Source organism: Dendropsophus ebraccatus, chromosome 13, assembly GCF_027789765.1.
Source record: "Dendropsophus ebraccatus isolate aDenEbr1 chromosome 13, aDenEbr1.pat, whole genome shotgun sequence".
NCBI lineage: Eukaryota > Metazoa > Chordata > Amphibia > Anura > Hylidae > Dendropsophus > Dendropsophus ebraccatus.
This window is the reverse complement of record NC_091466.1, coordinates 9,429,315-9,444,262: the sequence shown is the minus strand read 5'-3', so window position 1 is coordinate 9,444,262 and position 14,948 is coordinate 9,429,315.

The following is a 14,948-nucleotide window of genomic DNA, read 5'->3' as shown; positions in this document are numbered from 1 at the left end:
ATGCACGCTCCCCCACCCCTCTCCACTATAAGCACATGCACGCTCCCCCCATCCCTCTCCACTATAAGCACATGCACGCTCCCCCCTCCACTATAAGCACATGCACGCTCCCCCACCCCTCTCCACTATAAGCACATGCACGCTCCCCCCACCCCTCTCCACTATAAGCACATGCACGCTCCCCCACCCCTCTCCACTATAAGCACATGCACGCTCCCCCCACCCCTCTCCACTATAAGCACATACACGCTCCCCCCACCCCTCTCCACTATAAGCACATGCACGCTCCCCCCATCCCTCTCCACTATAAGCACATGCACGCTCCCCCCTCCACTATAAGCACATGCACGCTCCCCCACCCCTCTCCACTATAAGCACATGCACGCTCCCCCCTCCACTATAAGCACATGCACGCTCCCCCACCCCTCCCCACTATAAGCACATGCACGCTCCCCCACCCCTCTCCACTATAAGCACATGCACGCTCCCCACCCCTCTCCACTATAAGCACATGTACGCTCCCCCCAGGCCTCTCCCCCTGTATACAGTGTATACAGCATCATACACCTGTATATAAGAACATAGGGGGAGATTTATCAAACATGGTGTAAAGTGAAACTGGCTCAGTCGCCCCCGGCAACCAATCAGATTCCACTTTTTATTCCTCACAGACTCTTTGAAAAATTAAATGTGGAATCTGATTGGTTGCTAGGGGCGACTGGGCCAGTTTCACTTTACACCATGTCACCTCTATACAGATCACTGGTCACCACATATGGTATATACTATATACTGCTCCATACACCTGTATATAAGAGCTGCAGGCAGGCACCATCTCCCATTACACATAGGTCCCGGCTCCCGGCAGCCTCCTCTCTCCCCTCAGGCTCTCTAGCTGCAGGAGTGTCCTCCCTGCCAGGCCCTGGAGCTGGGAGGAGAGAGCGGCCTCTAGTGGCTGAAGGGAGAATATACTGGAGCTGGGAGGAGAGAGCGGCCTCTAGTGGCTGCAGGGAGAATATACTGGAGCTGGGAGGAGAGAGCGCCCTCTAGTGGCTGCAGGGAGAATATACTGGAGCTGGGAGGAGAGAGCGGCCTCTAGTGGCTGCAGGGAGAATATACTGGAGCTGGGAGGAGAGAGCGGCCTCTAGTGGCTGCAGGGAGAATATACTGGAGCTGGGAGGAGAGAGCGGCCTCTAGTGGCTGCAGGGAGAATATACTGGAGCTGGGAGGAGAGAGCGGCCTCTAGTGGCTGCAGGGAGAATATACTGGAGCTGGGAGGAGACAGCGGCATCTAGTGGCTGCAGGGAGAATATACTGGAGCTGGGAGGAGAGAGCGGCCTCTAGTGGCTGCAGGGAGAATATACTGGAGCTGGGAGGAGAGAGCGGCCTCTAGTGGCTGCAGGGAGAATATACTGGAGCTGGGAGGAGAGAGCGGCCTCTAGTGGCTGCAGGGAGAATATACTGGAGCTGGGAGGAGGAGAGCGGCCTCTAGTGGCTGCAGGGAGAATATACTGGAGCTGGGAGGAGAGAGCGGCCTCTAGTGGCTGCAGGGAGAATATACAGCCTGCAGCTATAACTGTCACAGTACATTGCTTCTATCTATATGTCTCAGCTTCTATGCATGGGGGCGGGGATATGGGCGGGGCTTTTCTAGGACACTTTAGTATATAGAGCAGAGTGATGTATGTGTGGATTATATAGAGGGGCAGTATACAGTGTTATCATACATAGGAGATTGCACATCTATTATCTGTCATATTCACTATTAGTGCTGACACGGTCTCCACATTGCACTAATACTTGTCTTTCCATTGGATTGGCTGTACCATGTCATGTGGAGGTTGTTGGCCCCTCCCCCGCAGATGATGACATCACTGGCTATTGTTGGCCCCTCCCCCGCACATGATGATATCACAAAAGGCTCCTGTATAGGTCATGATGACATCACACACTGTATATAAGCAGCTGCAGAGCTCTAGAATCTCCAGAGGTGTTTAGTGGTTGGTGGAGGTAAGTCTGCTGTGTCCTTCCTTCTCTTCTATAATATAGGATGAAACTATTGCTACAATATCCTCATGCCTACAGGTATATACTATATTATATATGATGGGATTACCCCTCTATTCTGATCCCTACAGGTATATACTATAATATATATGACAGGTTCCCCATTGAGTAACTCCTGACTGTTCTTCTTTATTTGTAGGAGAGAGAAAAGCGAGCAGAAGAGTTGGTGTTGTCGGTGGAGGAGGTAGTGTCGGAGGAGGAGGAGGTAGTGTCGGAGGAGATGGCGGAGGAGGAGGTAGTGTTGGTGGAGGAGGAGATGGCGGGGGTAGTGGTGGAGGATGTGATTATGCTGATGGCGGATGTAGTTGTTGTGGTGGACGATTTTGTTGTGGAAGGATTGTTGGTGAGAGTGGTGAGAGAGGTGTTGGTGCAGATGGTGATGGCGGTGAGGCGTGTGGTAGTGGATGGAGCGGTAGTGCTGGTGGAGGTGATAGTGATGGTAGTGGATGAGATGGTGGTGATGGAGGCAGTGATGGTGCTGGAGGAGGTGGAGGAGGAAGGGCTACAGCTGGAGGAGATGGTGGAAGTGGAGGAGGAGGTGATGGAAGTGCAGGAGGAGGAGGAGGTGGTTGTGAAGGAGGAGGTCGTGGAGGAGGAGGAAGCGGTCGTGGAGGAGGAGGAGGTGGTCGTGGAGGAGGTGGTCGTGGAGGAGGAGGAGGTGGTCGTGGAGGAGGAGGAAGCGGTCGTGGAGGAGGAGGAGGTGGTCGTGGAGGAGGAGGAAGCGGTCGTGCAGGAGGAGGAGGTGGTCGTGGAGGAGGAGGAAGCGGTCGCGGAGGAGGAGGTAGTGGAGGAGGAGGTGAGGAGGAGAGGGTGGTGGAGGAGAGTGTCCAGATGGTTGATGAGGTGCTGGAGGAGCGGCTGTTGTGGAGGAGGAGAGGATGAAGGTGATGGATGAGGTGAGATAGTTGGGGGGGGGGGGTGCTCTGCCTGTGGGAGGATGTGTTTCACCACTAACCAATTTTGGGTCTTTATCGGGGTAAAGGTTCTATACCTAGTCCTCGCTCTCCTATTTGCCCAGATTAGTTTATTCAGGGTAACCTCCAGGACTGCCGGCATCCCATTGCACTTTGGCTATCTTGCCTCTGAAATGGAGTAATCCCAACTTATGCTACACTGACAACTGTTTGTTCTTTATAAATGCGTGGGGGTAGGCCACAGCTTTTTTAATTTTCTTAAAACTATTTTAAACTTTAAAACATATATTTGTGTAATGTGAGGATAGGACCTTGCGCTGTCGCCTTCCTGGCGAGGACACCGGAATGCCAGGCCACGGCTCCGGCGGTGGGCATGTCTTAGTTGTTCTGCCGGGTGCCTCGCCGATGCTTCTCCTTCCTCCTCTGCAAGGTCCACAGCGCCAAGCTGTGACAACAGTAATAACAGTAAATAAACACATACAAACAACGAAACTTCTTCCACAGAAAAACATTAGGGAGGGTGGGTGGGAAAGCTGTTTAACCTCTGCCTGTCACGCTGGTGTGGTGTTCTGCCACTTCCTGCCAGTTACTTTTGTTAGCCTATTGCCCCGCCCCCCAGACCGCCCCCAACATGGACCGCCTTCTAGGTGCTTGCTACGCCCCTGTCCCCGTCAGTCACAGTCACCGGCTGCTTAGCCAGCACCAGTGACCCACTCCCTGAAGTATTTGTCTGGGATTCGACACTAACTCCATTGTTGGGCGGAGGTAGGCCACAGCTTTATTATTATTGTTATATAAACAACTTCCTAACATAACCACACAGGAGGTGTACCAACAAGGGGTGTGCCGGCCGTAAACTTCAACGGGCACGGCCAACTTCATTCCCCCATTTCCTCAGACATCACACCGCCCGCTGTGGCCTGATTTCTTGCATCTACGGTTAGATACATGTCAGTAAAACAAAACAAGAAAAGCGCAGGTAACAAACGTCAGGGACGGAGGGTGGGAATCCGGCCCAGATCAAGCAGGGGCCAGTGCTGACTATATATACCCCACCTAAGCCAGAAGCAGATAGGCTGCTTTAGATCACATGCTACCCCACATGGTTCAGGCATCAATACTCATAAGGGGAGGTACTGAGGCCATGTTGGGCAGGTAACCCTTTGTATGCCATTAACCTGCCCCTGCAGTCCCGTATGCCTGCCTTATACTTCTGGCATATTCACCCCACTGTAAAGTCCGCGACAGTCTCTAAAGTCTCTAGCAGAAGGGTGGACGGGTGGGAGCTTCTTCCTCCAGGCGATCCGTGGCGACTGAGCTGGGAGCAACCTCTTTAAGATGGAATCCGGATTCCCGCTCAGACGCTGGCGGCCAATCACAAAGTGTTCCACTTGGGTTCTGTGCCAACGGTTCAATCAGCTGCTGGTCCCCACAAGCCAGAAGAATCCTCTAAGAACCACTTATAAGGGGCTGAAAATGGGTGGAGGAGGGGTGAGAGCTGGTAATAGGACAGACCAAGTGTGTCCCTACTACAGCATATAGTGGGAAAGGGGGGAGGCTGCAAATCTGTGTGTGTCCCTATTTATTTGGGGAGGGGGGCTCCTACCGGAACTGTCCCTGCCAAGGGGCCCCTAATCCAAGTGCAACAAAAACCACACAGATAAATAGAATAAGGGTGGGCGGGTGGCATCGTGCTGTGTGCTGTGTCTCTGGCCGGGCGACCTGCCCATTATACACATAAACCCCGCCCCTGTAACCCCTCGCCTGCTCACTACCTCCCCCAGGTGTTCCCGCAGCATACTAATGCCGCCATTGTTCCTACCCAAAGCCCCTAGCTGACCCCCCTGTCCTCATCAGTACATGCAGGGCGGACACCTCATGATGTTCCTCTCCTACGGCCATTTTTCTTTTTCATGATTGATGTTAATGTGGAGGCGGCATCTCTGCGTGTGTTCCAGGTGTAAACGGCGTCTGTCCGCTGGTCTCCCCAATCCCGGGCACATTTATCCCACCAGAGTTTGTTTCCTGTATCAAGTAGATTTTGTGGTCTCTGCATGGTGTCTGTAAGCGCGGAGTCTGAGCTTTCTCCTTGCTGGGTGAAGATTTCAGCCATTATAGATAGGCTTCCATCACAGTCTTCTATAGGTTTCAGGCTGACACAGCTAGATAGTGTGGAGGTATCTTTAGCTCAGAAGCAGGTGAAGCGTTCCAGTCTCCGCATGTTCATTCACCGCTACCCCTTCAGGCCTTCGGGCCTAGCCACATGTGTCCCTTGCATGTAGTATAGATCCGACCACTAGAGGGGGTGCATGCGCTTCCTTCTCAGAGTTTAGGCTTTGTGCCTTAATTATTCCGCACCTGTGTCTTGGGTATTTAAGGAGGCTTCTTGCACATGTGCTCTGCCTGAGCGTTGAGGTCCTTTGGTCCTGCAAAAACGTATCTGTGGTTGCTTTGCCTTACTGCTTCCTGTTACAGTGTTCCTGTCCTACCTGGTTCCTGTGTTCCTGCTGTCTTAACCTACAGTCCCAGTGTCTCCCAGTATACCTGAGGTAGCGACCTGGCGTATCCTCTGGGAAAGTCTATCTCCACCATCAGGAGTATCTCGTGAAGAACAGAGGATGCGCTTAGACAACGCCCTTATGGATAGACGAGCACATGACACAATGGGCTTACATTCCGCTGATCCTGACAGTATGGACTTCAGAGCTGGCAGACGTGTTGGAGCACAGAAAGAACTCCTGCAAGGAATATAGAAAGAACGTCCAAGCTCACCACACCTGATTCCAAATTTACTCCACCCGGTGCTCGAATGATGGGAATTCACAGGAAAATAAGAAAGGAGAAGGAGCAGGAGATCGTGGACAAGGATCAGGTGCAAAAGATGAAGAGCGATGAGGAGGAGGACTACCCACATGAAGAGTAAGTATATCACTGTAAAGTTGTTTTTATTATAGGTGACTGATTTTATAGGGTTATAATGCTTACAGTACATTAAGTGTTGTGGTTGCTATGGACAACTGCTCCATAGAATAGTCCAAACCTGGATATGTCCTGTTTCTCCCCACAGGTGGAAAGAGAGAGTGCAGCGCTCCAAGAGGCCAGTTCTGTAAGTACACCATAGAACTAACACTGCTGACATCATCATCACCACCACTGGGGGGTGCCAGTCATGTAGACTCTTATAGGGGGATATATGGGCACATATGGGGCAGCTCCAGTTATATGAATTGTCTTTTCTTTTATAGGATAAGAACAATGAAGGGACTGAGCATCCTGCAGACTCTGGAGACCATGTAAGTGTATAAACCTGAGCTGACAATGCTGGAGTATTGGGGGGAGGGGGGGCACAAACCTATTGTATGATGGCCGACCACCAATTCTCCCCAATCTCCTTACAATCTGCCCCAACAGTGGTGAGAATGATACACTGATTTACTAATATATATATCATTTATCTTCTATGTCTAACAGTGAGGAAGACAGAGCTGGAGACAGAGGAAGGACAGAGGAGGTGAGTACAGAGATGAAGAGACCATTATAGACAGAGAGACGGACGGACGGACGGATGGGACAGACGGAAGGGATTGATCTCTGTGCTTTCTATTACAGTGATAGAGAAGATAGGCCACGATACCTGGGTAACAGATGGACATTTCTCTGCCAGGAAAGCGGCACTACTATATGTCCCATATGGAATCAGGCCCTGATAGGTGTCACTGAGGGATCATGGTGAGGTAACAGAGAGACCATTTCCAGCCATCCACCCATCACCTTAGGTTGGATTGTAAGAGACACGGCCATTACTTCATATACGTCCGTCCTCTTCTTTCATACACAGGAAATTCCATGAAAGTCGGACCAGGGACCCAGGCCACAACATAGAGCAAGAAAAGCCGCCCTCATCCGAGGAATCAGCGGGGATCCAGGAGGCCCAGTAAGTATATAGAACACTGCAGGAGGAGCCCAGGGGTCACATACTTTTTTTGCATTCATCTCTACCTCACTGAGTCTCCTCTCAATGTATAGACCCCTATAGACTGATCCTGGAATCATCACATTTCTCTTTTCTTTAGGTGCAGACAGAGATTCTTCTGGATCCCCAAGTGTCTGAGGGGGAAGAGGAACAAGTGAGTGATAATTTACCTGATGCTTCTGCCACTAGAGGGAGCTCACTGCACAGGGATGCATACAGCTCCTACTGATCTGTATAGTAGAGCAGTATGCAGTGAGCGCCCCCTAGTGGTTGCAGGGATATAATAGCTATATATAGACCCTACTCCCCCATCCTGTCCCCAGTATAGACCCTACTCACCCTAACTCTGCTCTTCTTTCCTTTAGAGTCAGATGTCTTCTATGCTGCTTCAGCACTGACAATGTGGAGTGAAGAACCCTGAAAAACCCAACTATACAGAGAAAATAAATTGTTTTTTAAAAAATGACTTGTCACAGGCAGTATGTAACTAGTGATAAATATAACTCTGCATGATCCCTCTTCCCTCCTGTAACATACAGTCCCATGATGCTAATTGTCGGAGGGGATTACCTACAGGGGATGTCTACATGGTGAAATCTATATACTGGGGGGCTTATTACTGGAGAGTTACCTACAGGAGGATGCCTGCCTACCAGGGAAACTACCTACAGGGGGCCTAACCACTATATTGATACACAGAGGGGGTCTAGACTATATTGGTGCACAGACTGAAATAACTACTTTACTGAGACAGGGCGGTCCAACTACTATATGGAGGGCACAAATAGGGCCTAACTACTACATGGGGCACAGGGGGACATAACTATTATACAGGAGCAAAAACAGCAACTATAATATATGGAGGCACAGATGGGTCTAACTACTATATGTGAGGATGGAGAGGCCTAACTACTGTATGGGGTACATAGGGGTTTAGCTACAATATGATTGCACAAAGGGGGGCCTGATTACTATATGAGCGCACAAAGGGGCCAAACTACTATACGGAGACAGAGTGGCCGAGCTACTATATAGGACACAGAGAGGCCAGAATTCTATTTGGGGCACACTGGGGGCTTATCTTCTACATGGAATCACAGAGAGGCCTGACTACTATATGAGAGGACGGATGAAAGCCTTACTATTAGATGAGGGCGTAGAGGGGCCTAAGTACTATTTTAGGGCTTTAGGCTATGTTCACACTATGTAAAACTACGGCCGTAGTTCTCGCCGCAGAACTACGGCCGTAGTTTTACGGGGTGGGACATAGCTTTATTTTTCAAGGGATCCCGGCCGGAGTGTACACACATCGTATGCGCTCCGGCCTGGATCCCGTGCAGCGCCGGAAAAAACTGACATGTTTCACTGAATTCCGGCCGCAGAAAGCCCTGTCAGTTTAGTTTAGCCAGTGAAGTAAGCGGCTTCGGCCGCTTGCTTCACTGTGTGCCGTGGGAAGCTCTGATGCGGGCACGCGCTAATGCGCCTGCATCAGAGCTCTGTGGCCGGAAAGATCAGCCGGCCGGTACTTAAGTACCGGCCGGGATGATCGGGGCTAAGACTGGAACGGCCGGATGTTCACGTAAAGTAGAAACCCATAGAGGAGGTAAATGCTCTGCTGTTTGGAGTCTTATGAACTCAGTAACTTTTCCCATGAATTTTCCTGTGATCCGTCCCTAATTGTAACTAGAGTTGTAGTAAAAATAAACAGCAGAGACAGGTGATTGCACATTGATTACAACGGCCCCATTTACACGGCTCTGGATTCATTACACAAGCCTCAGCCAAGACGCCATGCGGATGAGTATGGGACATATTGTGCATTTTTGGCCTCTTATTGACAATCACATACGAGTGGAGGGAGAAAACCCCTATGAGGCAGATGACAATTGCTCCATCACAGGGAGAAAATTCCTTCCCGACTCCAATGGCGATCAGAATAATCCCTGGATCAGCGTCTCACCGGAAATCTAATGCCCATAACTATTATATTTTTCAAGAAAAGCATCCGGGCCTCCCTCAAACTCATTGAAAGCGTCACTATCAGCAGGTTTATTAATACCATATTTGTGAAGATCGGACATTTTGATCACTTATTATTAACTTTTTTTTATATAATGTAACAAAAAATCGGTAATCCTGGCACTTCTTTTGCTCTTTTCGTTTACGCCGTTCACCGTCAGTGATGACGATTGTTAGATTGGACAATTATGCACGCTATAGTATATTATATGTTTATTTTTTATTTATTTATGGATGAATGGTAAAGCTCAGCCCAGGCTCCCAGCGCCAATCGCGTTCTTGCTATTTGCAAACTATAGCAGTGAGCAGCCTACTGTCCTGGATTCCTGATCGGCATTCAAGCGCCAGAAGAGCGTCCCCCACACTGTCCGACCAGCTCGGCCCACCCTCTCCCAGCCTGGAATGCCGATCAGGAGCCCAGGACAGTAGGCTGCTCATTGCTATAGTTTGCAAATAGTAAGAACGCGATTGGCGCTGGGAGCCTGGGCTGAGCTTTACCATCCAGCACAACCCAGGCTCCCAGCGCTGATCACACTCCTGCTATCTGCAAACTGTAGCAGTGAGCACCCTGCTGTCCTGGGGTCCTGACCGGCTGTCATACAACATGAGAAAGGGTGGGCTAATGCTGGCTGTGCTAGCTAAACTGGAGGGGGCGGTACAGATGGGGGCGGACTGGGCAGGGCGGGGTGGTGCTCCCGGACCCAGGCGACGCCGCAAATGCTCTTAAAGGAAAACTCCGGGCAAAATGTATTTTTTAACCCTTTGAGGACCAGGCCCAAAATGACCCAGTGGACCGCGCAAATTTTGATCTTAGTGCTTTCGTTTTTCCCTCCTCCCCTTCTAAGAGCTCTAGCACTCTCAGTTTTCTATCTACAAGCCATGTAAGTGCTTGTTTTTTACAGGAATAGTTGTACTGTGTAATGGCGTCATTCATTTTACCATAACCTGTATGATGGAATTCCAAATATATTATTTATGAAGATATAAATAGGTGAAATCGTAAGAAAGAATGCAATATGGTAACGTTTGGGGGGTTCCTGTGTCTACGTAATGCACTATATGGTAACAGCGACATGACACTATTATTCTATAGGTCAGACCGAACACAACCATATGCAGGTTACACAGATTCTCTAATGTTATATATGTATTTTTTTATGAAATCCTTTTTTTTGGCAATTAAATATTAATAAAATGGGCCTATTGTGATGCTTATAACGGTTTTATTTTTTCACCTATGGGGCTGTATGGGGTGTCATTTTTTCCGCCATGATCTCTAGTTTTTATTAATACCATATTTGTGAAGATCGGACGTTTTGATCACTTTTTATTGATTTTTTTTAATATATAATGTAACATAAAATCGGTAATCTGCGCACTTTTTCCCCTCTTTTCGTGTACGCCGTTTACCGGTCGCAATGACGCTTGTTATATTTTAATAGATCGAACAATTACGCACGCTACGGTATATTATATGTTTATCTATTTATTCATTTTTATATGTTTTATTTATATAATGGGAAAGGGGGGTGATTTCAACTTTTATTGGGGGAGGGGTTTTGGGGTTGTGTATTAGTGTTTTGAACTTTTTTTTTTTTACACTTTTGAAGTCCCTTTGGGGGACTTGTACATAGTTTAGTTTGATTTATACACTGATGAATGCTATGCCATAGGCATAGCATTGATCAGTGTTATCGGCGCTCTGCTCATTGAGCCTGCCTGTGCAGGCTCAGTGTAGCAGATCGCCGATCGGACCGCATGGAGGCAGGTGAGAGACCTCCAGCAGTCACACTGCGGGGGTCCCGATCGGTAAGTGACAGGGGACTCCCCCTGTCACTTACACTTAAACGCCGCGGTCGCGCCGCGATCGCGGCGTTTAAGGGGTTAATGACACGCGGCAGCGCGATCGCTGCAGCGTGTCATTACCGGTGAGGTCCCGGCTGCTCACTGCAGCCGGCCCCCACCTCCTATGAAGCGCGCTCCGCTCCGGAGCGCGCTTCATAGCGGGAATAACACCCATGACGTAAGGTTACGTCATGGGTCGTCTGGGGACAGACTTCCATGACGTAACCCTACGTCCAGGGTCGTCTAGGGGTTAAATGTTATTACATAGAAAGTTAGACAAATTTCTAATATACACTAATTATGGGAAATACACATAAAGGACTTTTCCCCTCAATTTAGTAGATTAGACAGGCTCAATTTTCCTAATAAACCGGTGACGTCACGAATCAGAGCAGGGCTCGGTGTAATTCCTATGAAGTGTCCAGCAGGGGGCGCAGTGAATGAAGAAATTACATAGTAAGAATAACTATATCTCAAGTGCCAGCAGCCTCATCCACGGCACATAGGAAGGGGCTGCTGGCACTTGTGCGGCTAACCCCGCGCCAGCAGCCCCCCAGTGAACACCCCCACCCCCTAAACACCCCTGAACTAACCCCATCACAGGTGCCAGCAGCCCTGCATAGGGCTGCTGGCACTTGCAGTGCGGCTGCCCCGCGTGGCAGCAGACCCCAGACCAGCGCCCCCACCGCGTGACAGCAGACCCAAGACCAGCGCCCCCCGCCCCGCACGACAGCAGACCCCAGACCAGCGCCCCCCCAGCCCCCTAAGGACCCCATAGCTTTCCCCCAGCACACCCCCTTCCCCCGGGTGCCCCCGAACCGCACAGAGTAGAGGTGCCGTCGTGCGGGGAGGGGGTGACGCTGGTCTGGGGTCTGCCGTCGTGCGAGGAGGGGGTGACGCTGGTCTGGGGTCTGCCACCGCGCGGGGAGGGGGTGACGCTGGTCTGGGGTCTGCTATCGCGCGAGGTGGGGTGAGGGTGTTCACTGGGGGCTGCTGTCACACGGGGGAGCAGCCACACCACAAGTGCCAGCAGCCCCATCCTATGTGCCGAGGATGGGGCTGCTGGCACTTGTGGTATACAGTTATTTTTACTATGTAATTTCTCCATACACTGCGCCCCCTGCTGGACGCTTCATAGGAATTATACCCAGCCCTGCTCTGATTCTCAATGTCACCGTTTTTTTTAGGAAAATTGAGCCTGTTTGATCTACTAAATTGAGGGAAGTTGTACTTTATGTGCATTTCCCATAATTAGTGTATATTAGAAATCTGTCCAACTTTCTATATGTAATAACATTAAAAATTACTTTTGCCTGAACTTCTCCTTTAAGCCCCATATTTGCAGAAGGGCAATTAGCGAATTTACAAAGAGTGCGGAGGTGCAGAAGAGCGTTTCTAACAGCAATCATCATGCTGATGGTGAAATCTTCTTTCCTCTAGACGTAGAGGATGCCCCCTTGTCATGGTTACAGACCTAGGAGGAAGGAGACCACTACAAAGATCTCTGTACTGTCCATTCATATGTTTGTACATTGTGATCAGATCGCCCCTAAGACGTCTTTTTTCTAGTGTAAATAACCCCAAGCGTGATAACCTGTCCTGGTCCTGTAACCCACCCATTACCCTTAATGACCTTTGTTGCCCTCCTCTGCACCCGCTCCAGTTCAGCTGTGTCCTTCCTATATACCAGTGCCCGGTGCTGTACACAGTATATACCATGTGTGGTCTGACCAGTGATTTATAAAGAGGCAAAAATATGTTCTCATCTTTAGCATCTATACCTCTTTTGATGCATCCCATTATTTTATTAGCCTTGGCAGCTGCTGCCTGGCACTGATTACTAAAGTTGAGTTTACCATCCACCAATACCCCCAGGTCCTTTTCGGAAGCAGTGTTACCCAGAGTTTTATTATTTAGCACGTAACTGTACTTATTATTTCTACGGCCCAAGTGCATAATCTTACATTTATCCACATTAAACTTAATTTGCCATTTCTCCGCCCAAGCCTCCAGCTTCTCCAAATCCCTTTGTAATATGATATTATCCTCCTCTGTGCTGATTACTTTACCCATTTTAGTATCATCTGCAAACATGGAGATTCTACTCTGTAGCCCCTCTACAAGATCTTTAATAAAAATATTAAAAAGAAGTGGACCCAACACTAACCCCTGTGGTACCCCACTAGTAACTAAAACCCAATCTGAATATGTTCCATCAATGACCACCCTCTGTTTTCTATCACACAACCAGTTACTTACCAATTTGCATACGTTTTCCCCTAATCCCAGCCTCCCCATTTTATAGACCATCCTTTCATGCGGCACAGTATCAAATGCCTTGGAAAAGTCCAGATACACAACATCCACAGTCTCCCCCAGGTCCAGTCTATAACTTACCTCTTCATAGAAGCCGATCAGATTAGTCTGACAGGACCGATCCCTCATAAATCCATGCTGGTGCTGCGTCAAAAGATTATTTTCATGAAGATACACTAGTATAGCATTTCTTACAAACCCCTCAAATACTTTACCTACTATAGATGTTAGACTTACAGGCCTGTAGTTTCCAGGATCACTCTTTGATCCCTCCTTGAATATTGGTACCACATTAGCTATGCGCCAGTCCTGTGGAACAATCCCTGTCATTCTGGAATGTTTAACCTCTTAAGGACCCATGCCGTACCGGTACGTCATGGATCCCTGTCACGATCAGGGGAGATGGCCTGCTATAATGCATCTCTCCCTGTTGGCATGGGGGGTGGTTTACACCCCCCGTGCTGACGATCGCTGCTATTGGCTGATCAGTTCAGATCAGCCAATAACAGTGATATTCGGCTTTCCAGGTCATTGGTGACCCGGAAAGCAATGGTGGTTGGTGCTGTCCGATACAGCACCAACCGCCATTACTGTTACAATATATGTGTAAAAAAAGTGTAATACCTGCATCTGAACACCTCAGCTAGGTAGCTGAGGTGTTCAGAGCAGTTATTTGCCTATACTCACCTGATCCAGGCGTCCGGAGCGATGTCTTCCGGGACCCACAGCGCCCTCTTCTTCCCCGTCGTCTATCTTCGTCTTTTTCCGTCTCCTCATCATCTATCTTCGGCTTTATTTCGGCTGTTTTCTTTCTACTGCCCCCTAGCGGCTGATAAGTGTATATAATCCACTTATCAGTAGCTATAGGGTTGTAGGCAGTGTGTTGTTGTTTTTTTTCTTTAATGCACCCTACCGCCGCTGAGTGCTGATCAGCAACTCCTCCTTTTTGGCGTAGGGGCTTCCCCCTACTACATTACACCACACTACAAAAAATAAAGTTTTACACTACACTACATTAAAATTTACATACCCCATATACTCATCCCTGTATAAAGATAGACCCCAGAGTGTTTTCGGCAGAGGAGGCATACGCTATTTTTACCTCCGACACCGAAACAGCCAGTGAGAATGAATGGGGGGATCCTTTTTTCCAATTCAACTGTTTATTAAAGGTTTTACATTTTCACACATAAGAACAAAGTACAAAATGCTAGAGAAGGCATAAACATCTTTTGCAACAAGATACATGATACATAACAAACACAGATAGCAGAACATCTGAAATGTTGTTCTAGTATGATAACTCAGTAAGAAGGGTAGCAGTCATCAGCATATCTGGGACAGCCCAACAAAGTGGGTCTGCCGGAACCAACAATGCTGGCTGGCGATAAAGAGTCCAGTCCACAGATACTGAAAGGAAACAGGACAGTACAACAACTGCGTCTACCAAAATGTAAGGAAACGGGGAAATGTAAACAATTTTAATTTTAAGTTCTGCATGAGAGGGGGTTAGAAAGACGGAGGGGGGGAGGGAGGAGGAAGAGCGAGTTAAGAAGGGTGAGTAAGAGAGGGATAGAAAAGCGAAAAGAACAGGAAGACAGGATCCATACCTGAATAGTCAGTGACAGACAACTATTAGGCAACCCGGGCGTCCTGGGGCGACCCCAGCATTAGCACCACACATCTCCAGGGCCGTACAGGTAGGGGGGGGGGGAAGGGGGGGGAAGGCATGTCATGGGTTACCCAGTGTGACAGACCCGTATCTAGGTGATGCAAGGAAATCTAACCACGCATACCACGTGGACGTGTAAGCG